The 26,810-nt window shown below is 33.9% G+C and overlaps 1 long non-coding RNA gene across 2 annotated transcripts in view; it reads left to right on the forward strand.

Annotated features, from left to right (window-relative positions):
- LOC144305027 (uncharacterized) overlaps window positions 1-26,810 on the forward strand; it is a 112,739-nt gene that overhangs the window by 4,642 nt on the left and 81,287 nt on the right. For both annotated transcript variants that reach the window (XR_013372052.1, XR_013372053.1), the window contains exon 2: window positions 3,209-3,296. This is a non-coding gene — a long non-coding RNA (uncharacterized LOC144305027). The remainder of the gene's footprint in view (window positions 1-3,208; window positions 3,297-26,810) is intronic.

The raw sequence follows: 26,810 nt of genomic DNA on the forward strand, positions 1-26,810 counted from the left end.
TGCATGGAGCCTGCTTCTCCCTCTGCCTGTGTCTCTGCCTCTCTCTCTCTCTCTCTCTCTCTGTGCGTGTGACTATCATAAATAAATAAAAATTAAAAAAAAAAGCTCACAATAAAAAATAAATAAATAAATATTAAAAATCTGGTTACTTAGCTCATCTCCAAAAAGATTTTCCAAAACTTGTTAATTGTGCTAAAACGAAGGTTTACTAAAATATAATGCTTGACACATGTTAGATTACTTTATATATTAATATGAGTTTGATTATTTTGATTAATATGAGTTACTTTATATATTAATAGGAGTTTCTAAATGCTCTACAAATGAGCAGCATTTTAGAGCATTGAGTCACAGTGTTTGGCAAAGCTGGCATTGCAGTTGCCTATTGCAGCCTTACACTTCTCTTCACACTCCCTTCCCTTGCCCCCTCACCTTTTCCCTGCTGATGTAATTATAACGTATTTAGATAGAGGATCAAAACCCTCTGCTTTTGTAAGGGTAAATCTCAAAAGACTAGCTTATTTTTTAACCAAACCTGTCATAGAAACCCAATTTTATTAGTTGTGATTAGTATATGCGCAAACAAATGGCCCTCTCTGGCCAATGAGATGCAAGAAATCTCCTGCGTTAAAACTGAGGCTTTCATTCCTGAAACAAAACAGATTAAAGCAAAACCCTTCAACTCAACCTAAGGACAGATCTTCAACCTCTCCCTTATTCCTGCCTTGAATATGGCCAGGAACTTTGAAACTGATAATTAGAAATAACTTGAATTGGGATCCCTGGGTGGCACAGCAGTTTGGCGCCTGCCTTTGGCCCAGGGCGCGATCCTGGAGACCCGGGATCGAATCCCACGTCGGGCTCCCGGTGCATGGAGCCTGCTTCTCCCTCTGCCTGTGTCTCTGCCTCTCTCTCTCTCTCTCTCTCTGTGACTATCATAAATTAAAAAAAAAAAAAAAAAAAAAAAAGAAATGAATTGATGGCATTTTTTTTTTTTTAAGATTTTATTTATTTATTCATGAGAGAAAGAGGCAGAGACACAGGCAGAAGGAGAAGCAGGGTCCCCATAAGGAGCCCACTGCAGGACTGGATCCCAGGACCTCAGGATCCCACCATGAGCCAAAGGCAGACACTCAACCACTAAGCCACCCAGGCGTCCCCAATTGATGGCATCTTTGGGACAGCTGAACTAGCACAAGTAATTGCATGTGCCTAGACTCCATATTTGTGGGGGAGAAATGCTCCTTAATTTAACTTATTTATTAGTTAATTGTTTAATACATAAAAGGTATTTATCTACTTAAATCTGAAGCCACTCCTAACCCATATAGGGAGGGAAGAGAAAGGCTAATGGTAACATTTTTCTCACAGGAGGAAAATTTTGTTTTGAATACCAAGGATTTTTGGAATATCTAATTCAGATGTTCAGGGTCCTGAGGATCCAATTTAGAGATCTTGTCAGGTATGGAAGGGAGACTGAGTAAGCAGCTAAATCTGTGAAATGCCCCCCCTTACTGATAGGGAGAGCTAGGTTCTTGTCTCCTGGAGTTGAAGGATGAATATCCACCACAACAGAGAGTGAGTAAAGCATTAGAAGTTTATTAAGCAGATACAGAGAAAGCTCTCAGAAGTGAGAGGGGTCCCAAAAGGGTTGCCCCTGAGGGCTTTTATGGTCTGTCTTTTATTGAGAACCTATCCAGGGAGCCCAGGCCTGGAGATCCTTACGCAGTCCTGGTTTGAGTGGGGACTATTCATAACACCTTAATGACTTATTTCTTCGTGGCCTGGTGAGTTTCTGTGATTACTCAGTAGGCCATTTTGGAGCTAGAGAACCAGGTGTTTTGTTTTGTTTTTTGTTTTTTTGTTTTTCTGTTTTTTACTATCTTATGTCTGTTTTCTTGGGAAGGGTGGGAGCCTGACCCCAGGGCCTCTCTGTGTCCTTGGAGTTTATGGGAGACCACAGATTCCTGGGAGCCTGACTCTGAGCCTTTCCTTATCTTTCCCTGCCTAGCCCCATCTGCCCCTAACTCCTTCCTACAGCATTACCTCATTTAGGCGGAGTCTAACATTTTAAGTGTTGTGATTTCCAGTAAGAACAATGTTTGAAGATACCAAATGTGATCATAATCTTCAGAGTTATATAAATAACTAATTAAAATATTAACCATATTGAATTTTTAAAATTAAAGCTTATTTTACATTTCTCTGTCAGAAACATCTATCTATTCTTAGATTAAAAGGTTAGATGACAGCAGGAATTTGACCTAATTGTAGATAATCTTATTTATGACATTTACGAAGCTCAGCAGCAATAAGCTAGGGAGTTTGGTCATTTTCCCAAGAAGCATTATTGAAATTTAAAAACATTGATACATTAAAACATGCAAAACTTAGTTGTTGTTGTTTTCTTTAGTAGCTTAGCTACAGTTTTGCACATTATATTCTTGGTACAAAAATGACTCGTAAATTAAAACTGGCACCTGATAGCTAAATAAAATAGCAGTGAGATAGAACAGAAAGTTCACCTTTTTAACTATCCTTTACTAGTATTAAATATTAGATTATTTTCATAAACAGCAATTTTTGTGCGAATACATGATTTTCAAGATTGAATGTTAAATATTCCCTTTTTTCCCTGGACAAATCTGCCTTTTGACCTTTTATTTGTAAAATAATATCAGCTTAGAAAATAGTCAAAATTTATTCTTTTTATGTCTCATTGCATCTTAAGGATTTAAGTAAAAGTGAATACAAAATAGTGCACACTTATTTTAATTGTTTTTAGATGCATGATAAAAGAAATGAGCTAGAAATCACAAAAATATGATTAGGTAGTCAGACATAGGCAATAGGCCTTTGGGAACATCTAGCAGTGTCCATATAGAGGTCAATTACATGGTCAAATATGGTGATATTGTTTTTCAGATAGACTCTATGTTTTTAAGTAGTTTTAAGTTCACAACAAAATTGAGCAAAACATACAGAGAGTTTTCACATATATACTCTGTCTCACATGTGCATAGCTTCCCTTCAAATCAACATTCCTCACCAGAATGGTACGTTTGGTACAATTGATGAAGGAACACTGACAAAACATTATCACGCAAAGTCCGTAGTTTACATTAGAGTTCACTTTTGGCGTTGTATGTTTTACATTTTATTGTTTTGACAAATAATGATGTGTATCCCCCATTATATTATCATATAGAAAATACAAACAGATCAACACATATGAAAAGAGGTGGAGAACTGAATATTGACCCAGTAAACCTAAATAGCCAAGAAAATTAATCTGTGTAAGTACATGTGGAAAAATCCGCGTATTTTAAATACTTGTTTTCACTTAGTAATTATTAATAAGTTGCACTATTTCTTGTGAGGCTGTGTGTAGTTTTTGAGTTGAGATAAAATAACATACTATAAAATCCAACCTTTTGAAATGAACAACTTAGTGCTTTTTTAGTCCATTCATAGCTTTACAGCCATCACCACTAATTTGAAAACATTTTGATAACTCCAAAAAGAAGCCTGGTTCCCATTATTAGGGAGCTCTTCTTTATGCCCTTCCCCCAGCCTCTGGTAAAGATTAATCAACTTTCTGTCTCTAAGATTTTTCTTTTTTGGACATTTCATATAAATGGAATCAAACACCATGTGGCCTTGTGTGTCTATCCTCTTTCACTTAGCATAATGTTATCAAGGTATATCAATGTTGTAGCATGTATTTGTAACTATTCCTTATTGTGAATGAATAATATCCCATTATTATGCACATATCACATTTTGTTTATGCATTCATCAACTGATGGGCATTGGGTTGTTTTCCCACTTTTTTTGGCTATTATGAATATTGCTGCTGTGAACATTTATGTAAAAGTTTTTTTGTAAATATATTTTTAATTCTCTTGGCTATATGACTGGAAGTAGAATTGCTGGGTTATATAGTAATGCAGAGTTTAACTATTTCGGGACCCACCAAACTATTTTCCAAATGCTTGCAAAATTTTACATGCCTAAAAGCAATGCGTGACAATTTCAATCTCTGTACATCCTCACCAACACTTGATGTTTTCCATCTCCTTTTTTATAGTTATCATTGTAAGTGTAAAGTGATATCTCATTATGATTTTCATATTCCTAATGACAAATGATGTTAAATATCTTTTCATGTGCTTATTGGCAATTTGAATATCTCCTTGGATGAAATGACTATTCAAATACTTCACCCATTTTTTGCCTGGGTGGCTCAGTTGGTTAAATGACCAACTCTTGCTTTCATCTCAGGGTCGTGAGATCAAGCCCTGCATCTGGCTCCATGATCAGCACGGAGTCTACTTAAGATTCTCTCTCCCTCACCCCCCTCTTCTGCCCTTCCCATGCTCGCCCTCTCTCTCTAAAATAAATAAATAAATAAATAAATAAATAAATAAATAAATAAATAAATAAAATCTTAAAATAATAATAATAAATTTAATAATAAATAAAATTTTAATAATAAATAAAGTCTTAAAAATGAAAGCAAAAACAAATACTTTGCCTTTTTTTATTTGGGTTGTGTATCTTATTTAATGTTGAGTTGCAGGAGTCTTTTTTTTAATATTTTCTGGATACAAGTCCCTCATGAGACATATTCACAAATAATTTACCCTTTTCTGTGAGTTTCTGGATTTTGTTCTTTGAACCACAAGTTTCTTAAACTTATGAAATCAACTTAACTTTTTTTTTTCTTCTGTTACATGTACTTTAGTGCCGTATACAAGAAACCATTGTCAACCCAAGCACATGAAAACCTGCCTATGTTATTCTCTAAAGTTTTAGGACTTTAACACTTTAAGTTTTTGATCTATGTTAGTTGTTATATGTGGTGTGATGTATGCGTCCAAACTTAGTATTGGATATTCAATTTTCATAGCACTGACCCTTGTAAAGACTATACTTTCCTTGTTGCAATGTCCTTCACACCATAGTGAAGATTAAATTGGCCATATATGTAGGCATTTCTTTCTGAATTTTCAATTCTACTCAGTTCATCTACTGGTACATCTTTATTCCAGTACCACACTGTCTTGATCATTATAACTTTTGGTATATTTTATTTTTGAAATTATTATTTGCTATTTTGTGTCCTTCATATTTCCATATGAATATTAGGAGCAGCTTGTCGATTTCTGCCATGAGGAAAAAAATAGCTAAGTTTTTGAGATTTGGTATGTTTAGCATTGAATGTGTGAAACAATTTTAGCAATACAAACAACTTAATAATTAGTCTTCTAATTCATGGACACAGGGTAACTTTCCTTTTATTTCGATATTTTTTTCTTTCAAAGACATTTTACATTTTTAAGTGTACAAGTCATGTACTTCTTTCATTAAATTTATTCCTAAATAATTTACTCTTTTTGATGCTATTGTAAATGGAACTATTTTCTTCATTTCTTTTATAGATTATTTATTGCTACTGTTTAGAAATATAATGGATTTTTTATTGACCTGGTTTCTCCAGGTTAATGAATTTATTATATCAGATAGTCTTTTTGTGGATTTATTATGGTATTTCAGGGACAAGATGATGTCATCTCTGAACGGAAATAATTTTACTTCTTCCTTTCTAAACTGGTTATCTTTTATTGATTTTTTTTTTTACCCGATTTCTCTTCATCTTTAGACAATGTTGAGTAGAGTGAAGAACAAGACATTCTTTTCTTGTTCATCTGAGAAGGTAATCTATCAGTCTCACAATCAGTTATAATATTAGCTGTGAGTTTTTCATCGATTACTTTTATCAGGTTAAGGAAGTTCTATTAATAGTTTTTTGAGTGATTTTATAATGAAATGTTGTTAGGCAATTTCAAATGTTTTCTTCTGTGTCAATTGAAATGATTATGTGATTTCTGGTTTCTGTCTTTCAACTATTTATATGGAGCATTATATTAATTGATTTTCCAATGTTAAACGAACTTTACATTCCTGAGATAAATCTTTCTTAACCATGGTATTTAATCCTTTTTATAAATGACTGGATTTGTTTTGCAAGTATTTGTTGAGGATTTCTGCATCTGTATTCATAAGAGATTTTGTCTGTACTTTTCTTTCCTGTGAGGATTTGATTTAGTTATCTGGTTATAATGACTCATAAAATGAGTACACTCTCAATTTTTTTAGAAGTATTTGTAAAGGATTGGGTTGATTTCTTAAATGTGTAGTAGAATTCATCAGTGAACCCATATTTTCCTGAGTCTTTCTTTATGGGAAGTTTTATAGTTATTAATTTGACATCTTTACTTGTCATGGGCTTATTCATACTTTCTATTTATTCTTGATGTTCAATAATTTGTGTCATTCAAGGAATTTGTCTATTCTGTCTAAACTATCTAAGTTATCTAATTTTTTCATGGTGTTCCCACAAATGCTTTTTTATTCTGTAAAGTCAGGAGTGACGTACCTTTAATTATTTCCAATTTTAATAATTTGACTTTCTCTAATGTTTTATTGGTTAGTATGGGTAAATATCTGTCAATTTTGTTGTTCTTTTCAAAGAACCAAATTTCGTTTCATTGACTTTTCACCCTATGTTCTATTTTATAAGTTTTTGCTCTAATCTTTATGACCCTTTCTTCTACTTGTTTGGGTTCAGGTCATTCTTCTTCTTCTAGTTTCTTAAGTTAAAGGTTAGCTTATTGATTTGAGCTCTTTTTGTTCTTTCTTAAAAGGATATTTTTTACAGAACCTAGCTGTACATTATGTGCTTTAAGACTAATAATTTTAGTTATACAAAATAAAACAATTCTTAAAGCATTTTGTTTAGAGTCTTAGTTATATGTGTCTTTGATAGCTAATATCTTCACAGAAAAAATTAATATATGTTCATGTGTCTCAAAAATCATATTCTTTTAGTGAGGTATGCTTCCTAATAAAAGCTAACACAGATAATAAAAATACCTGGAATTTAGGCTTAGAATGAATTAGATCAAATTTTTACTTTTATTCACTGTGTAACTGTAATCAAATCAGTTAACCATCCTGATCCAAGTACTGATACATAGATTATTATTACCCCCGACAGTTTTAAGTGCAGTGCCAGTCACATTGGATTTCAATGACTGAGTACATTGTGTATTGTTTTTTCTATTATAACACCCAGGGACCAGTATCTGCTACTATAAACAGGGTTTCCAAAGTTTGGAATTAGGACAGTGAGAGGATTTGGGACTTAAATATACCTTTACCTATTTTGTAAATTTGCTTAGGACTTATTTAGTTATGATTTTTAGGATGTATTAATGATTCATTTCTGATATAGTCTTTAAATATAAATTAAGCACAACAGTGTAAATATACGTAACACTACTGAAGAGTAAACTTTAAAATGACTAAGATGGGAAGTTTCGCTGTGTACATTTTACTGCGATTAAAATGAAAAAAGAGGGCAGCCCGGGTGGCTCAGCGGTTTAGAGCCACCAGCCCAGGGCGTGATCTCGGACCGGATTGGGTCCCACATGGGGCTCCCAGCATGGAGCCTGCTTCTCCCTCTGCCTCAGTCTGTTTCTCTCTCTCTCTCTCTGTGTCTCTCATGAATAAATAAATAAAATCTTGAAAAAAAGAAAAAATGTAAAAAAATAGGCATTTATAGCTATAAATTAGCCTCTATGTGCTTTTACACTTCATTTAATATTTAGTAAGTTTGTTTTCATTTTTATTTATCTCACTATTTTTTTTAAATTTCCTTGCAACTTTTTTCTTCAACCTAATGTTTAAGACTAAGATGTTAATTTTCACATATTTGCCAATTTTCAAATTGTCTTTCTGTGTTGATTTATAATTTTATTCCATTGTTATGAGTGGACCTATTTTATGATATAAATTCCTTTCAGATTAGTTGCAACTTTTAAAACAGCCTAACGTATGGTCTATCTTGGCAAATATTCCATGTATACCAGAGAAGAATGTGTATTTGCTGCTATAAATTAGAGAGCTCTGTAGAAGTTTATTATGTTCACTTGTCTTACAGTGTTTTTCCGGTCTACTCTTTTCTTACTGATTCTTTTTATTATTGTTTTGCCGTTTATTGAAAGTAAGATATTAAAGTTTCCAAGTGGAATTGAATCTTCTAATTTCCTCTTCATGTTCAATACATTTTTAGTATTCTGTTTTTGGAGAGACATTTTAGATTTATAACAAAATTCAGAAAGAGGTACCTAGATTTCCCATACCTCTCCTGCCCACGCACATATATAACCTCCCCCATTATCAATATCACTTGCCAGAATGGTACATTTTTTACCAAGGTTGAACCTATATAGACACATCATATTAACCCAAAGTCCATAATTTACATGTCAATTCATTCTTGATGTTGTATATTCTATGACTTTGAACAAATGTATAATAACACACAGTCATTATTACAATATACAGAGTATTTTCACTGCCCTAAAAATCCTCTGTGCACTGCCTGTTCATCTATGCCCCCTCCCTACCTCTGGCACTTACTATTTTATTGACTCCATAGTTTTACTTTTTGCAGAATGACATGGATTTGGAATCATACAGTATGCAGCCTTCTCAAATCAACTTCTTTCACTTAGTAATATTTATGCTTAAGTTTCCTCCATGTTTCATTTCAGTTTTGTCCATGTCTTTTCACGGCTTGATAGTACACCTCTTTTTGGTTATGAATAATATTTCATTGTCTGTATACACTACAGTTTATTTATCCATTCACTTACTGAAGGACATCTTGGTTGCTTCCAAGTTTTGGCAAGTATGACTAAAACTGTGATAAACATTCCCACATATGTTTTTGTGTGGACACACATTTTCAACTCCTTTGCATAAATACCAAAGAGTGCAATTTCTAGATCATATGGTAATAGTATATTTTATTTTTTAAAAACTGGATAAATTGTCTTCCAATGTGTCTGTATCATTTTGCACTCCCACTACCAATGAAAGAGTTCCTACTGCTACACATCCTCTGCAGAATTTGGTATTTTCAGTGTTCTGGATTTTGGCTATTCTAGTAGGCATATGGTGGTTTCTTATTGTTGTTTTAATTTGTATTTCCCTGATGACGTATGATGTTGGGCATCTTTCCATATGTTTATTTGCCATTTGTGTATCTTCCTTTCTGATATATTTTTTGAGGTCTTTGGCCCATTTTTATTTGTTTTCTTATTGTTGATCTTTAAGAGTTCTTTGTATATTTTGGATAATAGTCTTTAATCAGATGCATATTTGCAAATATTTTTTCCCAGTCTGGGGCTTGTCTTCTAATTCTTTTGATAACGTTTTTGTGGAGAAGCTTTTAAATGAAGACTCAATAAACGTTAATTAGTTTTTTCTTTCATGGATTGTGTGTTTGTTGCTGTACGTAAAAAGATATGGCCATCCTTAAGGTCATCTAAGTCCTCTGCCATGTTATCTTCCAGGAGTTTCATAGTTTTGCATTTTATATTTATGTCTATAATTTATTTTCCGTTAATTATTATGAGAGGTGTAAGGTCTAGATTCTTTTTTTTTTTGCATATAAATGTCTAGTTGTTCCAGCACCATTTTTTGAAGAGACTTTTTGATTTATTGTATTACCTTTGCCACTTTGTCAAAGATTAGTTAACTGTGTTTATGGGAGTCTATTCCTAGGCTGCTTGTTCTGTTCCATTGGTCTATTTGTCTACTCTTTCACCCCTACCATACCGTCTTAATTATTTTAGCTTTATAGAAAGTCTTAAAGTTGGGTAATATCAGTCCTCTGATTTTGTTCTCCAATAATATGGTGTTGACTATTCTGGTATATCTTTTGCATCTCCATATGAACTCTATATAAACTCCCCATATAAATTTTGGAATCATTTTATTGATGTCCATAAAACAATTGGCTGGTATTTCAATTGGGATTATATTAAGATGTGCAGATCAAGGTGCGAAGAACTTTTTTTTTTTTAACTTTTTTTTTTTTTATTTTATTTATGGTAGTCACACAGAGAGAGAGAGCGAGGCAGAGACATAGGCAGAGGGAGAAGCAAGCTCCATGCACCAGGAGCCCGATGTGGGATTCGATCCCAAGTCTCCAGGATCGCGCCCTCGGCCAAAGGCAGGCGCCAAACCACTGCGCCACCCAGGGATCCAAAGGTGTGAAGAACTTATATCCTGACAATGTTGAGTCTTCCCCATGAACATGGAACATTTCTTCACTTATTTAGTTCTTTGATTTTTTTCATCCTGTAGTTTTCCTCAAATAGATCTTATATGTTATATTTTTATATCAGTGTTTCATTGGGAGGATATGCTAATGTAAATGGCACAGAATTTTTAGTTTCAAATCCCACTTGTTCATTGTTAATATTGAAAAACATTTGACTTTTTTATATCAATCTTGTATCCTGCAACATACTATAACTGCTTATTAATTTCAGAAGGGTTTTCTTGTCAGTTCCTTTGAATTTTCTGCATAAAAGGTTATGTCATCTGAGAATAAAGACAGTTTTAATCATCCTTCCCAAACTGCTTAGCTTTCCTTTCCTTTTCTTTCCTTATTAGACTTTTAATTTGATGTTAAAAATGAGTGGGAGATGAAATATCCTTGCCTTATACCTGATCTTAATGTGGAAGCTTCAAGTTTCTCATCAAAAAGAACAATGTTATCTGTAGATTTTTTGTAAATATCTTTGTAAAATTGAAATAGTTCTCTATTCCTTGTTTCCTAAGAGTTTTTATTATGAATGCATGTTGTTTTTTTTTCAAATGCTTATTTTGCATCTATTAATATGATTATGTAATTTTTTCTTTTATAGGTTGTTGATGAGATGGATTACACTGATTTTTGAACATTGAATAGCCTCCATGCCTGGGATAGGTCTCACTTGATCATGATGCATAATTATTTTTATATATTTTTTGATCCATTTTGCTAATATTTTGCTGAGGCTTTTTGCAACTATGTTCATGAAAGATATTGGTCTCCAGACCTCTTTTCTTATAATCCCTCTCTTATAATATCTGGTTTTTACATTAGAGAATGCTGACCTCATTGAATGAATTAAGTATTCTCTTTGTTTCTATACTCTGAAAGAGACTGTACACAATTGATAGAATTTTTTCCTTAAATGTTTGGTAAAATTTACCAAAGAACACATCTGTGTCTGTTGCTTTCTGTTTGGAAAAAGCTGTTAATTACTGGTTCACTTTCTTTCATAGATATAGGCCTATTCACATTATTTATTTTCTTGTGTGAATTTTGATAGATTGTGTCTTTCAGGGAATTGTTTTATTCCATCTAGATAATTAAATTTGGGAGCATAGAATTATTTTTACTATTCCTTTTTAGTTTCTAGGGAATCTGTAGTGATGTCACCTCTTTTATTTCTGATATAAGTAATTTGTATCCTCTTTTTTTCTTAGTATAGCTAATTTTTCCTCAATTTTATGGATTTTTTTTTTTTAAAGAACTTCCTTGATTTTTCTCTATTGATGTTTTGTTTTTGACTTCATTGTTTTCTGCTCTAGTTCTTTTTATTTCTTCTGCTTATTTTGGATTTAATTTGCTCTTTTTTTTAGTGTTTTAAGATGGAAGCTTACATGATTAATATTAGGTCTTTTTTTTATAATGTATGCATTCAATGTTATAAATTTTTCTCTACTACTTTTGCTGCATCCCACAGATTTTGGTAAGTTGTTTTTCATTTTCATTTAGTTCAAAATAGATTTTAATTTCTCTTGAGATTTCTCTTTTGACCCATGTGTTATTTAGAAGTGCATTGCTTTATTTCCAAGTATTCTGGGATTTTCCAATTATCTTTCTGTTATTGATTTCTAGTTTAATTCTACTGCAGTCTGAGAGCAGACACTGTATGATTTCTATTCTTTTAAATTTGTTGAGGTGTGTTTTATGGCTCAGAATATAGTCTGTCTTAGTGAATGTTTCATATGAGCTTGAAATAAATGTCTATTTTATTGTTGTTAAATGATGTAATGTATGCATGTCCATTATATCTAGTTGATTAATGCCGTTGTTGAGTTCATATATGTCCTTAGTGATTTTTTTCCTGTTGAAACTGTCCATTTCTGAGAGAGGGATGCTGACATTTCCAAATATGATAGTGGATTTTCACTTATTTCTCTTTGCAGTTCTATCAGTCTTTGCTTCACAGGATTTGACACTCTGTTGTTAGTCATGTATACATTAAGAATTGTGTCTTTTTGGAGGTTTGATCATTTTATCCATATGGAATTCCTTTATTTATCCCTGATAATTTTTTTATCTTGAAGTCTACTTTGTTTGAAATTTATATAGTTATTCCTGCTTTCTTTGTTTAGTATTAGCATGGTATATTTTTCTCTATTTATTTTTAATCTATTTGTGCCTTTATATTTAAATGAGTTTCTTGTAGACAATATATAATTGGGTCATGTTCTTTGATCCATTCTGATAGTACCCGTCTTTTGATAGAGCATTTAGACCATCATTACTCAAAAAGTGATTATTACTATATTTATATTTAGATTAATATCTGCCACATTCATTACTATTATCTATTTGTTGCAGTTATCCTTTGTTCCTACTTTTCTACTTTTTTGTCTTCTGTAGTTTTAATTAAGCAATTTATATGATTGAATTTTCTCTCCTTTCTTAGTATATCAGTTACACTTTTTTTTTTTTTTAAGTCATAACCCTGGAGTTTGTAATATCATTTACAACAAATCTGAATCCACTTTCAAATAACACTATATCACTTCATGGATAGTGTCAGTACCTTATTATAATAAATAATCCCAATTCCTTCCTCCCATCCCTTGTATCATTGCTCTCATTCATTCTACTTATGTGTAAGCATAGATAAGCATATATAAAATGTATACACGATATATGCATAAGTATACATAATTGAATACATTCTTGTTATTTTAAACAAACTGCTAACTGTTAGATCATTTCAGAATAAGAATATATATTTTAGGGGCACCTGGGTGGCTCAATGGTGGAACATCTGCCTTTGGCTCAGGTTGGGATCCCAGAGTCCTGGGATCAAATCCCATATTGAGCTCCCCACAGGAAGCCTTCTTCTCCCTCTGCCTATGTCTCTGCCTCTCTCTGTGTCTCTCATGAATAAATAAATAAAATCTCAAAACAAAGAATATATATTTTAGTCTTGTCTACATGTTTTCCTTCTTCCATGTTCTTACTCCCTTATGTAGATCCAAGTTTCTGACCTCTATTATATTATTTTTCTCTAAAGAACTTTAAACACTTATTGCAAGGCAGATGTACTGGCAACAAATTCTCTCAGTTTGTACTTCCCTCAGAAAATCTTTATCTCTCCTCACTTTTTTAAATCGAGATGCAATTGACATATGACGTTGCATGAGTTTCAAGTGTATAACATGATGATTTGAGGTTTCTATATATTGCAAAATAATCACCACAATAAATCTACTTAACATTTATCACCACACTCAGTTATAATTTATTTTCTTTTTGATGGAAAAGTTTAAGATTTACTCTCTTCATCACCTTTACATATATAATACTGTATTATTAACTATAGTCACCATGTTGTACATTATATCCCCAAGGCTTATTTATTTTTCAACTGGATGTTTGTATCTTTCAAACCATTTCATTCATTTCACCCACCCACCACTGTCTCCTTTACTTTTGAAGGATAATTCCACAGGATGCAGAATTCTGGGTTAGTAGGATTTTTCCCCCTCAACGCTTTAAACATTTCACCTTTCCTCTTACTTGCATGATTTCTGAGAAGTGGAATGTATTTTTTTAATCTTTATTCCTGTATAGGTAAAGTTATTTTTTTTTTCTTCTGGCTTCTTTCAGTATTTTTTTTTTTAATCTTTGATTTTGTATAGTTTGAAAATGATATACCTAAGTGTAGGGCTTTTTTTTTTTTCTTTTTCTTTTTCTTTTTCTTTTTTTTTTCTTTTGCATTTTATCCTTTGGCAAGTTCTGTGAACTTCTTGAATCTGTGATGTGGTGCCTGACATTAATTTGGGGAAAAATCTCAGTCATTATCATTTCAAATATTTCTTCTGTCCCTTTCTCACTTTCTTCCCCTTCTGGTATTCTCATTATGTGTATGTAACACCTTTTTGTAGTTGTCCCACAGTTCTTAGATATTCTATTCTATGTTTTTCAGTCTTTGTTCTCTTTGCTTTTCAGTTTTCAAGGATTCTATTGATATATCTTCTAGTGCTGAGATTCTTTCCTCAGCTGTATTCAGTCTACTAACAAGCCCATCAAGGGCATTCTTTATTTCTGTTACAGTGCTTTTTATCTCGTCTTTTATTTTTCCTTTTTTTTCCCCTCAGTATTTCTATCTCTCTACTTCCTTTACCCATCTGTCCCTGCCTGCTATCTATTTTAGCATATTAACCAAAATTGTTTTAAATTCCTGATCTGATAATTCCAACATCCCTCCATGTCTGGTTCTGATGCTTGCTCTTTCTCCCCAAACTGTGTTTTTTGCCTTTTGGTATGCCTTGCAATTTTTCTTGAGAGCCAGACATGATGTACTGGGCAAAAGAAACAACTGTAAATAAGCCTTTAGAATGGGATGGTGAGGTGTGGAGCGACGGGAAGCATTCTTTATTATAACTAGGTCTCAGTCTTTTAGAGTTTAGGGCTCAGTCTAGGAGTCTGCACTGTGAACTTCACAAGAATTTCTGGGTGTTTTTCCCTTCTTGCTTAAGTGAGACAGGTGGCTAGAGTGGGTTACACTCAGGCCTTTTCTTCCACAGGGAGGGAGAATCACCTTTAGTAGGATAATTTCCTTTCTCATGTCAGCTGGGCTCTAACAATACCCAGGTGGCTAAATTCTAGTTAACAAGTTTCGTCTTAGGTCAGACTTTGTTAGGAGGAAGAGTGTTCTCGTTTATTTCAAAATGGTTTCTCTGTTGTCTCCTTGCCAGAAGCCTGAGGGGATCTTTCTCCAGTATTCGCTGTGGGAAACTGCCTGACTTCCTGAGGCAAAGCTCACAGTAATACAGAGGTCCTCCTGTTAGTCAATCATTCCGGTATTTTTAACTCTGACCGTCATCCACATTGAGCTTCTAGCAATTCATCAGGTACAGTTCAGATTTCCTGCCCCAGCACTGGATCCCATTGTGGTTTCTGCTCCTGAGTCTCTGTTCTGGTAAGTGGTTTTGTTATTGTTATTGTTTTGTTGTTTTTAGTATTTGCTCACCAGGCTCTCCAGTGTTTGGGCAGTGGTTTACCCTGTGTTCTCCTTTCTCTGAAGAATCCAAGAAGAGTTGTTGATTTTTTTAGTACGTTAAGCTTTTTGCTTGTTAGGACAGAGTGGTGACTTCTAAGCTCCCTACATGCAGAAGAAACTGGAAGTCATATGACAGTTGTTCATGTATTTTAAGGCCATTTTGTCAGGTGCTATATTGATTTCCTAGGTCTGCCATATGAAGGATCTCAAAATGAGTGGGTAAAACAACTGACGTTTCTTATGACACAATTGTGGTGGCTACAAATTCGAAATCAAGACATTGGCTAAAACTTGTAGGGGAAATTCCTTTCTTCTTCCTAGCTTCTATGCTTTGCAATCTTTGCTGTTCCTCAGCCTTCCGCTGTAGCATTTCAGTCTTTGCCTTTGTCATTCCATGGCATTCTCCTCAGCATCTGTGTCTCTGTGTCTTCTCTTATGAGGATGCCAGTCATATTAGATTAAAAGCTTGCCCTACTATAATATGACCTCATCTTAACTAACTACATCTGCAATGATTCTATTTCCAAATAAGGTCATATTAAGAGAACTGGAGGTTAGGACTTCAAATATCATTTGAGGGGATACAATTCAATCCATAACAGGTACATGCTGGAAGAGGGGGATGAGTAAGTTACAAAGTCAAAATGCCTGCTGTTCTCACTGAGATTCTGCTGGGTTTTTTTTTAAATGTACCCCCAGAATGCTGAAATACTTTAATTTCTAGTGTTCTGAAAATGTTGATTTTTGACAAATATTGCCAATGTTTTCATTACTTTTATGTGGAAATTTTCAGAACTTCTTACACTACCTTTCCTGCACATATTTTCCCCTAATATTTTCGAATGTGTGACTTAGGCTCCAGACTATTTTGGTTCACATTGTGCTCTGAAATATCTTAGCTAAATGTCCTTGGGCAAATTTGTTTTCTTTTAACTCACTATATGAATTTCCTCATCTACAACAGATGGATAACGATATTGCATCATATAGTTGTTACAATGATAAAATATGAGAATAATACAAGGAAAGCACATAAATAATACATCACAAATTTAAGGCACAGATAAATGTAATTTATTATTTATTCTATAAACGTTGGTTAAGTATATGCAACACAGATACAGAAATAAATTTATAATATCTAATATTAGTTTATTTTCCATCTTTTGGTAATTAGACTATCCTCCTAAACTAATAGTATATCTTCTAAAATCTGAATCCTTTGAATAAAAGTTTGTTTTTATCACCTTTTTTGCTGACTACACATTTATTAAATATGTCATCTAGTTACTAATGTAAATCAATATACAAATTGAATAGGGTAAAAATGAGTTAAGAAACAGTCACCTCATAAGGAACCTCCTTCCAGATTGACATCTTTTCACACTGGAAATTATTTGGATATTTTGTGTAAGCAGATATTATTTTTACTATCAATATTCCTTTCTTTAAAAAAAAAAATAATAATCAGGGCAGCCTGGGTGGCTCAGCGGTTTAGCACTGCCTTAAGCCCAGGTCGTGGTCCTGGAGACCCAGGATCAAGTCCCACGTCAGGATCCCTACATGGAGCCTGCTTCTCCCTCTGCCTGTGTCTCTGCCTCTCTCTCTTCCTCTCTGTCTCTCATGAGTGAATAAATAAAAAAAATTTAAAAATAATAACAACAACAACAATAATAATAATAATAACCAGACTGAGAAAAAATATAAATACTGTGGGGAAAATAACTAATATTCCTTATAACTTTCTTATACCACTAGTACTACCCAAAATAAAAACAACTTAGGTTAAAACTATAAAAAAAAAAAAGTGATAGCATGTTGCTTCCTTTTCTAAATGGACATATTAAATATTAAATTAATTTTATTAAGTTTTAGAGGGATTGATGTTATGCTCTTCCTCCTCTTCATAGGGTTAAAAATACTCTTTAACCTTAATTAACAGTTCTAGCAAGAAAAATATCAAACCTATTTAAAGTATGAAAATCTTGAGACTCATAGAGAATAAATACCTTATGACTTATCAAAATTCACTTAACTGGTACAGGGAACTGAGCTAAAATGATACCTGAGGTTGTCTGATTCTGAAGGTCTAGGGTAGAAGCTAAATTTGAATGTGGAGAGAATTATCAGCTACCTGTTTTGTTCTATAGGCATTATTTAGCCTGACTTAACTTTATGTTGATATTATCAAGCCTTTTTTTTTTTTTTTTTTTTTCTCATAAGCTGCCTAGGGTCAACTTTATTAAAACACTGAGCTTAATGCCTGGTTGGTATTTGAAATATATTTGGTTGTTTTTTAAAAAAAATATGGATGGATGAATGAAAATATGGACTTTCCCTCTTTTTGTTTTTCCATGTGTTTATCCACTGACTCCCTCCACCCAAATCTACTCCCATTATTTTATTTATTTATTTATTTATTTATTTATTTATTTATTTATAATATTCCCATTATTTCTTGTATCTACCTGATTCAGAATATTTCAACTAATCTAAATTATTTTGGTTTTGTTTATACAGAATATCCCAAATGCTCTATTGTTCACTTCTCCTTGTTCTCAGCTCAAACCAAATGATATTTTTATATCTCTGTAAGCACTAGAGAATAGCACCTTTTAAAAGTATGATTATCAATCTTTGTATTACAGGTTTTAGAATATAAAAGCTACTCTGCAAGTTAATTCTGTTTAAAGTATCAGCTTGATTTCACAAAGTTAATACCAAGCATATTCAGTTCACATATGAATAAATATAAATACGCTAATTAATGTCTTAGTTTGGACTGTGAAGAAATATCATAGACAGGATAGCTTATAAACAACCCAAACTTATTTTCACAGTTCTGGAGGATAGAAGTCCAAGATCAGGGTGCCAACACGGTTGAATGACAAGGGCCCTCTCTCGAGTTGCAGACTGTCAACTTCAAATTGTACTTCCACATGCAGAGAGCAGAGAAGGGAAGCAAGCTTTCAGTGTCTGGTAAAACTAAGTCCATCATTAGGGCTTCATCCCTATGACCTCATCTAAATCCTAAGGCCCTCCAAAGGCTCCACTTCCTCATACTCTCACATTCTTGGATTGGGTTTCAACATATGAATTCTGCGGGAACACAAACATTTAGTTTGTTGATAACAATATTATACATATGATATTATATTATGTAACATTAAATAATATTTTGTTACATAGAATTGATGGTAAAACATATTATGATTACAGTTTTATGTTTGCAGCTATTCCAATCTTCATCTATATACACACAGTATTGCAATTAATAAACAGAATAGCAGCATAAAAATATCAAAATAATTTATATAATTTAAAAATACCAACGTAGTTTTTACTAAAAGTTTTGAAATTTATCAGACATTTTAAACTTTTATTTAGCTGCTTATATTTGAAAGTACTTCATTAGTAATCACTTCAAATGCATAAGGTATGATAATTAATTAGCTTTTCCTTACAAAGCGTCAGCAAATGAGCCTCATCCTTCCTCTTTTGTAAATTAAGAAATTTGTCTCCAAGGGGATTAAGTTCGCATGACACCTTAGCAGCTGTTTTATTTTATTTTTTATTTTTTATTTTTATTTATTTATTTATTTATTTATATTTTTAAAAGATTTTATTTATTTATTCATGGGAGACACAGAGAGAGAGAGAGGCAGACACACAGGCAGAGGGAGAAGCAGGCTCCATGCAGGGAGCCAGACGTGGGACTCGATTCCGGGTCTTCAATATCAAGCCCCAGGCCGAAGGCGGCGCTAAACCCCTGAGCCACCGCGGCTGCCCCAGAAGCTGTTTTTTTTTTTTTTTTTTTTTTAAGGAATGTATTTTTTTTGTTTGTTTCTTTTTTTTTTTTTCTTTTTAATTTTTATTTATTTATGATAGTCACAGAGAGAGAGAGAGAGAGGCGCAGAGACACAGGCAGAGGGAGAAGCAGGCTCCATGCACCGGGAGCCCGATGTGGGATTCGATCCCGGGTCTCCAGGATCACGCCCTGGGCCAAAGGCAGGTGCCAAACCGCTGCGCCACCCAGGGATCCCCTAAAGGAATGTATTTTAAACTAGTTTTCTTTCTTTTCTTTTCTCTTTTTTTAAGATTTTATTTATTTATTCATGAGAGACAGAGAGAGGCAGAGACATAGGCAGAGGGAGAAGCAGGCTCCATGCAGGGAGCCTGATTCAGAACTCGATCCCAGGACTCCAGGATCATGCCCTGGGCCAAAAGCAGGTGGTAAACTGCTGAACCACCCAGGAATCTCCTTAAAATATTTTTCTAATAATTACTTTAAATACATACATTCCTTCTAAGGGAAAATATTCATACCAGTGGATATAGGAGGAATAGGTGCAGTGTTCAGTTAATAATCATGTATTAAAGATATTATTATCTACTCTTTGATTATCTTCATATGTAGCCTTGTAACTTTACCCATTTTCACATTTTCCTACATGGCACAATAGTGCCTTTTACTAAAGGAGATGTATAAACATGAGGCCAATTTTGGTGCTGTGCCTTTGTTTGTTATATAAAGTTATATCAGTTTTAGAGAGTTGTTAAATTAACTGAATTAATGTAATGTTCTTAGAATAATGATGAGGGGCACCTGGGTGGCTCAGTGTTTGAGCATATGCCTTTGGCTTAGGTCATGATCCCCGGGGTCCTGGGATCAAGTTCTGCATTGGGCTCCCTGCATGGAGCCTGCTTCTCCTTCTGCCTCTGTCTCTGCCTCTCTCCCTGTGTCTCTCATGAATAAATAAATAAAATCTTAAAAAAAAAAATAAAAGAATAATGATGGACACGTTTAGATATTCTCCAATGGGTGCATTCCTTCCCTTATATCTCTTAAGCATTCTATATCTATCCATTGTTCTAAGAAGGAACACAATAGTGTACTAGTGGCTTGAATAAATTTAGTAATAAAAGGTTAACTTATGTGGTCCCCGGGTGGCTCAGTCAGTTAAGTATCTGACTCTTGATCTCGCTCAGGTCATGGTCTCAGAGTCCTGAGCTGGAGCCCTGCATTGGGCTCCATACTCAGCAGGGAGTCTGCTTGAGATTCTTCTCCCTCTCTCTGTGCCCCTCCCCCTGTTTGTGTGTTCTCTTTCTTTGTCTCTCTCAAAATAACTAATCTTTAAAAAAAGTAAGATAACTAATATAATACAGGCCCTTTTATGTTTTTTTAGCTAAGCACTTGAGCCTCAAAACAGTTATGTTTAAACTAACAACTCATGACCAACCTGTACCCCTTCATTTTTTTCCTTTTGCCAAAATACTTGTATAAATTACTCTTCTCTCAAATATCTAAATCCAACCCAATTCTCTTTGCCTTGGCAGATATATTACCATGTCCTTTACAAAAAATGTTTCAGATGACATAGTATGAACTCCATGTATTTTCTACTCTTCAACTTGAGATTTTCTATCATTTCATCCTTCTTATTTATGCAGAGCCATGTTCTAGTCTGTTGAGTCCATTTGTATCTTTTCTCCAGAAGAAGAAGAAAAATTGCTTACACTGTCAGTATATGCCACAGAATATCCTCTGATGAGAAATGATAATTCTATTCCACCAGTCAAAAATATGGAATAGAACAGGAAAAAGTAGGGATTTTTCTTAGTTATTTAGTGTGTAACTAAAAAAGTTCCAAATTTTTTTGGTTAGATGTTTTGCTCCCAGTGATAAACAGTGATGTTATAACTTGGCTGCTTCCTTTGTTCATGATTTTACCCAGGTAGGACAGATTTATGGCTGAGGTCGGAACTATAAATTAAAGTCTGCCATGGTTAATCTGATAAATATTCCACAGAGTTGGCACAATCGTGTGCTTATAAAGAAAAGCAATATTCTCCACTGGGTTTGTGTTTGTTCTGAGGACAGCATGACCATATTCAAAGGCCTGATTGGGAATACTTCTAAAATGTGATCATGTGTAAAAATTATTTAAAAATCTTGTATTTAGAAAGTACATTTCAGATAAGTTATATATATATATTTTTTTTCCCATAGGGTGTATACTGTAGAAAACAAATGCTAATTGGCTAGTGGATATTTGGGCATGACCAGACTCAAAAATGAGACGAACTGATAGGTTCACCTGCCAGCAGTGTTGCAATTCTGACTAGCAGATGATCATTTGGCACCTTAGAACATGGGAATGATTGACTCTACATGACCAACATTTCACAGATCCTAAGCTGGTGCAGGTAGAGGTGGGTAATTACTTCAGCCACCCAAGGGGAAAAGAGGGAGCAGGTGTTAGGCTGCCAGCACAGCTCGGGTTTCAACTCATTTCAGATATAAATGTAGCTGGTTGTGGGAGCCAAGAAATTTGGGTCAGTTGAGATTTTCGCTGTCTCAATTTAGGGGATTATAATTGAGTTTTTGCCTCTCTGACCTGATTCTTTCTAATGCATTTCCCATATTGGTAACTTTAAAATTTAACTTTTCCCTAAGCTCTTTGTGTTCTCACAGAGTCACTGAGAATAGAATTCACATGCTGTTTCAGTAACAACTGACAAATTTGTCTTTTGAGAGATTTACCGCATCAGCTTGCCTGACAGAAGAGCTGATCACAGAAAGGATAGGGTTGTCTGTTTGTTTCCTGGAGTTCCTTTTGCTCTGTTCTAGCTTATTGATGAACTGGAGGAGGGAAGGCGGAGCGACTAAGTGACTGCAAAGGAAAGTAACATTAAAAAAAAAATAAAAAAATAAAAAATAAAAATAAATAAATAAATAAATAAATAAATAAAAGCAAATTGAAATGATGGGGAAAGAACTAAAGTAGGAAGAAGTAATTTTTTCCTCTTAAAAAAAATAACAAATACCTTGTTGGAAAAATTGAATAGTCAAGTATTAAGAGTGACTAATTCTATGTAGTACTCAAAGTGACCTACGGTGCTCAGAGACTACTGAGCACAATTACTTTTTTCCTTTTGACACAGAGACATTAATATGAGCGCATTTCCTTCCGACTATTGCACCTATATATCCTCAGGGGCAATTGAGGAATTTAGAACTGTTTACACTATAATAAATGGCTGTGCTTCTCTTATTGTGTTTCAGGAGATATTTATCTTCTCACTTTAATTTCAGATGGTAGGTTTTCACTTCTTGAAATTGCTTTCCAACTAACTCCTTTCTGCACCCACTAGTTTGTTCACTTCAGTGTGCTCTGGCCTGGGAAAAGAGGTAACTGCCTTTTTAGAATTGCAGGCAGAGATGTCTTTGAAGGTTTAATCTAATAAGAGTTAATCACAAAAACTTTAAATGCATCATTTTATTGCTAAGAGGATTTTTTTTCTGGATTTCATATTCCAGGTGATCAACATTGTAGAATATCAAACCTTAAAAATGAAATGATTCCTTTTAGTTTGTGTTCTTATTGTGTTATTTCTTATTTAAATATATTTCATTTGATATCATTTTGTGGTTGAAGTTTTCCTCATTCTCTGATTTTTAAAATTAATGTTTTATCTTCCAACTCCTACAGATCTAAGCTGTTATATTGGCTAGATAAATACTTGACATTAATTTGTATATGAAAATTATTCTTGAGTGGTATAGTTTCCCTCAGCATCTACCTGACTATATTATATTTAAGGCTAACATAATTAGTTTTTTTTTTTTCATGTAGAATGCATTAAATAGAACTTAAACTAATTTATTTTTTAGTCATAATTTATAACTTCCAAATTCTAATTTATAACTTTTAATTTCTGACCATTTTTGGAACACAGTTGCCCACTCAAGAGGAGATTCCTAGAATAAGAAAATAGAACTTAAAAGAGGCCTCAGAAAGTTCGAATATGTGAAATTTCTAATTTGATGCCTCATTATCAATACATTGACAAATGCATTTTCTGGGAATGTTTTTAAAATTTTTCACAGGGAGTATTTTTGGAAATTTGGTTACTGCATAGTAGCCTAGCCACAAGGATTTGGGCCACATAGATTTTAATTTCAATCTTGACTGCATCATTTATAGCTTGTGTAATCTTGAGAACTTGAATTAATTCTTTAAGGGGTCATTTCCTCCTCCATTAAAAGATGGTTGTAATATATCATTTAGAGCATGGTTTGTGTACAAATACATAGCATTATACTACGTAAATGGTGGATGCTTAATTTTTATTTGGCCGTTTTACTCTACTACTATTAAAGCCCTGTTTATATATTTTATTCTCTATGAATTTTGAAGAAATAGCTTAACATTCCCCAAAATAACACTTTATATCTATTGATCAAACTTGATTCTTCATCCATGATTTTCTTTATTTTTAATTTTTATAGGTCTCTTTTCAATATAACACTTTGGATATCACACACAAAATCGGGAATGCTTGTAGAATTTGGAGCAGCATATAGAGGTGTATAAACATTGGTGCGTCTATGATCTCACATGGAAATGGAAATAACAAATACCTACCATTTAAACATAAAGATGACAAGATAATATATGTGAAGGCTTATGACATAAAGCCTCCCAAATGGGGTACATTCACACATATACACACAAATCTTCCTTCCTGTAGGTATGCATTGAAGCTGGGCAGGAGGCACCACAGAAAAAGAAAAAGCCATTAAGAATTCCCTTTCTAATGCATCTTCAATTCTCTGATTTGTTCAGGCGCTTGCTTACTGACTTATGATTTTACAAATCAATCTCTCTCTCTCTCTCTCTCTCTCTCTCACACACACACACACACACACACACACACACACACCACAGTATGTTATCCCAATGCTTTAAACTGGCTTGAGTCATTGGCCTCCCTCCAAAGTTGTGATTTCTACTCCCCTCCTGATCTCCTGATGATGTTCTTTTTGGCAGTTTTAGTTAAACTACTTTTTTCCATCCCAGGATTATCCATGCTCAACACAATCTAACACTCGCAAAATTACTCAAGTGTCCATAACTCGGTAGTGATAAGCACTAAGACCACATATTTTCCTTCTCAAAATCAATTCCTCTATTCCTGGAGTCCTAGCATTCTAGATGAAATACTTTCAAATGGCAAACCAGAATTCATATGTAGAATTTTGGTGGGAATAATGACTAGTCTAGAAATTGTAAGAGGAATGGTGGTAAGAACTGAAAATTGCCTTTTATGTTAAACAAAATTAAAAGGGGGATGTAAACACTCTTTTCAGGTATCTAACAGGTTGCCATGAGGCATAAGGAAACAACAACAAACTTGCCTGTCTCTAATACTAGAAAATGTGAATAAGTGAAATTAATGAAAATGAAAGGATTACAGGTTTTTTAAAAAAAAGTACAATATAAAAAATAGAAATTTAGTGAGGGATTCTTTGTTATTAATAATACGAAGTAGAAATGAACAACACTTCATTCTTTCCAGTCTCCACCACAGGGAGGTAAGATATGGAGACCACACAGAGCAAATGAATGCCAAGAGCAGATGAATAGGATAGTTGACAATTATGAATTTAGAATGCGAATGATTTATTTAATCAAAAGGTAATAAATAGTTATAAATCAACCTAATGGTAGACTAGATAGCAGATAGCTCTGAAATTCAGAATGTGACTCTTAAGCAAAAGATAGATGATTGCAACCCTTTTAGGTTGGGACAATAGAGGCTCACTCTTAGAAGCAAATTTTATATTCATTCTGATTATGTCTGTGTACCTGGTATTTTCTACCAGGTGAGTTTTCTTAGCTATGACCTTCAGCCTTACCCTATGCTTACTTCTCCCATGATTAATGAAGGAAAACAAGATATAACACTTGACATGCTCCAGCCTCAGAAATTATTCCAGAAAGTAGACCTTGTAGTGAAAATATACATAATTTGTAAGCCATTTGCTATTGGCAATATTACAGGCAAATAATAGTCACAATCCACATCTGAAAAACTACACAAGTCACTTAACCGATGATGGATATTTTTTGTGACAAAATTTAAAACATTTTAGAAATCTTCTAGATAAAATCAAAGATATTATTTTATAATCTAGGAAACTGATTAATTCTTGAATATTGAACTAGAACCGCATTATAACTTAAAACATTACAGCCTGAGAGAGGCCAGGATTTGGAAGTAGACCTAGAATATTTTGGAGTGCCACTGTAGCTGGAGACTTTGGCTAATAGGAAGAGCCTAGAGAAGACTAGATGAGGATGGCAATTTTGAAGTTATTATTATTAGTTTAGGGTCTAGTGATTTCTCTTACATGACAGCACTGTTCAGGAAAATTCAACCACCTGCCTTGTATTTTAAGGACTAAGTGGTGTCCAGGGTTATGCAAAAGGAGATTAACTATGCAAATTAGTTCCAGTTGTCTTCTCTGTTAGTAACAAATGGTTTTCCCTGCCGAGAGATTCTAGCCGGAGATTCTGATAGGAGACACACTTTTAATCCCTGTCTACCCACCTACCTGTTATCTATTTATGTAATCCATCTACAATCTATCCAGTGCCTGGCCACCTATATTAGCATAGTGTTCAGTTGAGTGGGAAAAAAAAATCTGTGGTTTAGTTCCTATGAGATTCTGTGGTATCGACATGTAGTACTTTCTGTACCACAGGGAAATGCACTTTGTACATTTCTGACTATGGGAAGCCCAATTGATTGACCACTCCAACTACTGTGCCCTAAAATCCATCATTGTGTTCATGTTGAGGATATACTTCCCTCAGGCTGCTGTCAGACAGTAGCTGAACTTGTCAGGGTTACCTAAGTGGACTCACTCCTGGGACACAAGAGCCCATTCTGATGACAGACTTTGTCTCTACAAGACCCCACCAGCCCTGCTGAATATTCATAGATCTAAGTTACAGTCTAAGAAGTTTTTTTTCCCTCTTGTTTCTCTTTCAAAAGTCAGAACTGTGTTGCCAACAAATGGCTCCTGGTTCCTTCCCTTTGTTTTCTGACCTGTTTATTACCTAATAAATCTTTTGGTATTTACTCCCAACTTGCAGTCTGCTTCTTGGAGGATGAGGCTAACATAAGCAATGGATGGTTGCATCCATTGAGGTGAAAGATGAGGCATGGTTATAGGATGAAGTTGAGTGGAAGAGGGCTTTGGATTCCTGAAGGCAGGCTTTTAAACCTTAAAAAGGCCACTGCAATGACTGTGAATAATAACATCATACTTAATGCCTACGCATTTTGGAGAGCACAGAAACGTTAATGCTCTTGAGTTTAAGCTTCCTTAGTTGTGTAATGGAGATGTAAACTCAAGCTAACTGCCTTGGCATACTGAGAAGTATATGGACATACCACAGTGTACATTTCTAGAATACTAACACAAAATTTTTATATGGGATGTAATGCAGTCTTCCAAGATTTGTTTTATTCTAAAAATCATAGATTAGGTATAATTTTTTTTTGTGATAATCATTATACACATTGTTCAGGAATGAAGAAAGATTCTAAAGGAAACACTGTTAACCCCAGGTAGGCCACTATCATTGCTAGTGTTCTCAGCAGTGGAGGTATGCTTCCATTTGCCATAGCTATTTCTTTTCCCATAAAAAAAATATATATATATCCTATAAAGCTTTGATTTTATACAGATGCAAATGCTAAAGTGGGACAGGAAAAAGCAGCCATTCATCA

This window comes from Canis aureus, chromosome 35 (genome assembly GCF_053574225.1).
Source record: "Canis aureus isolate CA01 chromosome 35, VMU_Caureus_v.1.0, whole genome shotgun sequence".
Taxonomy (NCBI): domain Eukaryota; kingdom Metazoa; phylum Chordata; class Mammalia; order Carnivora; family Canidae; genus Canis; species Canis aureus.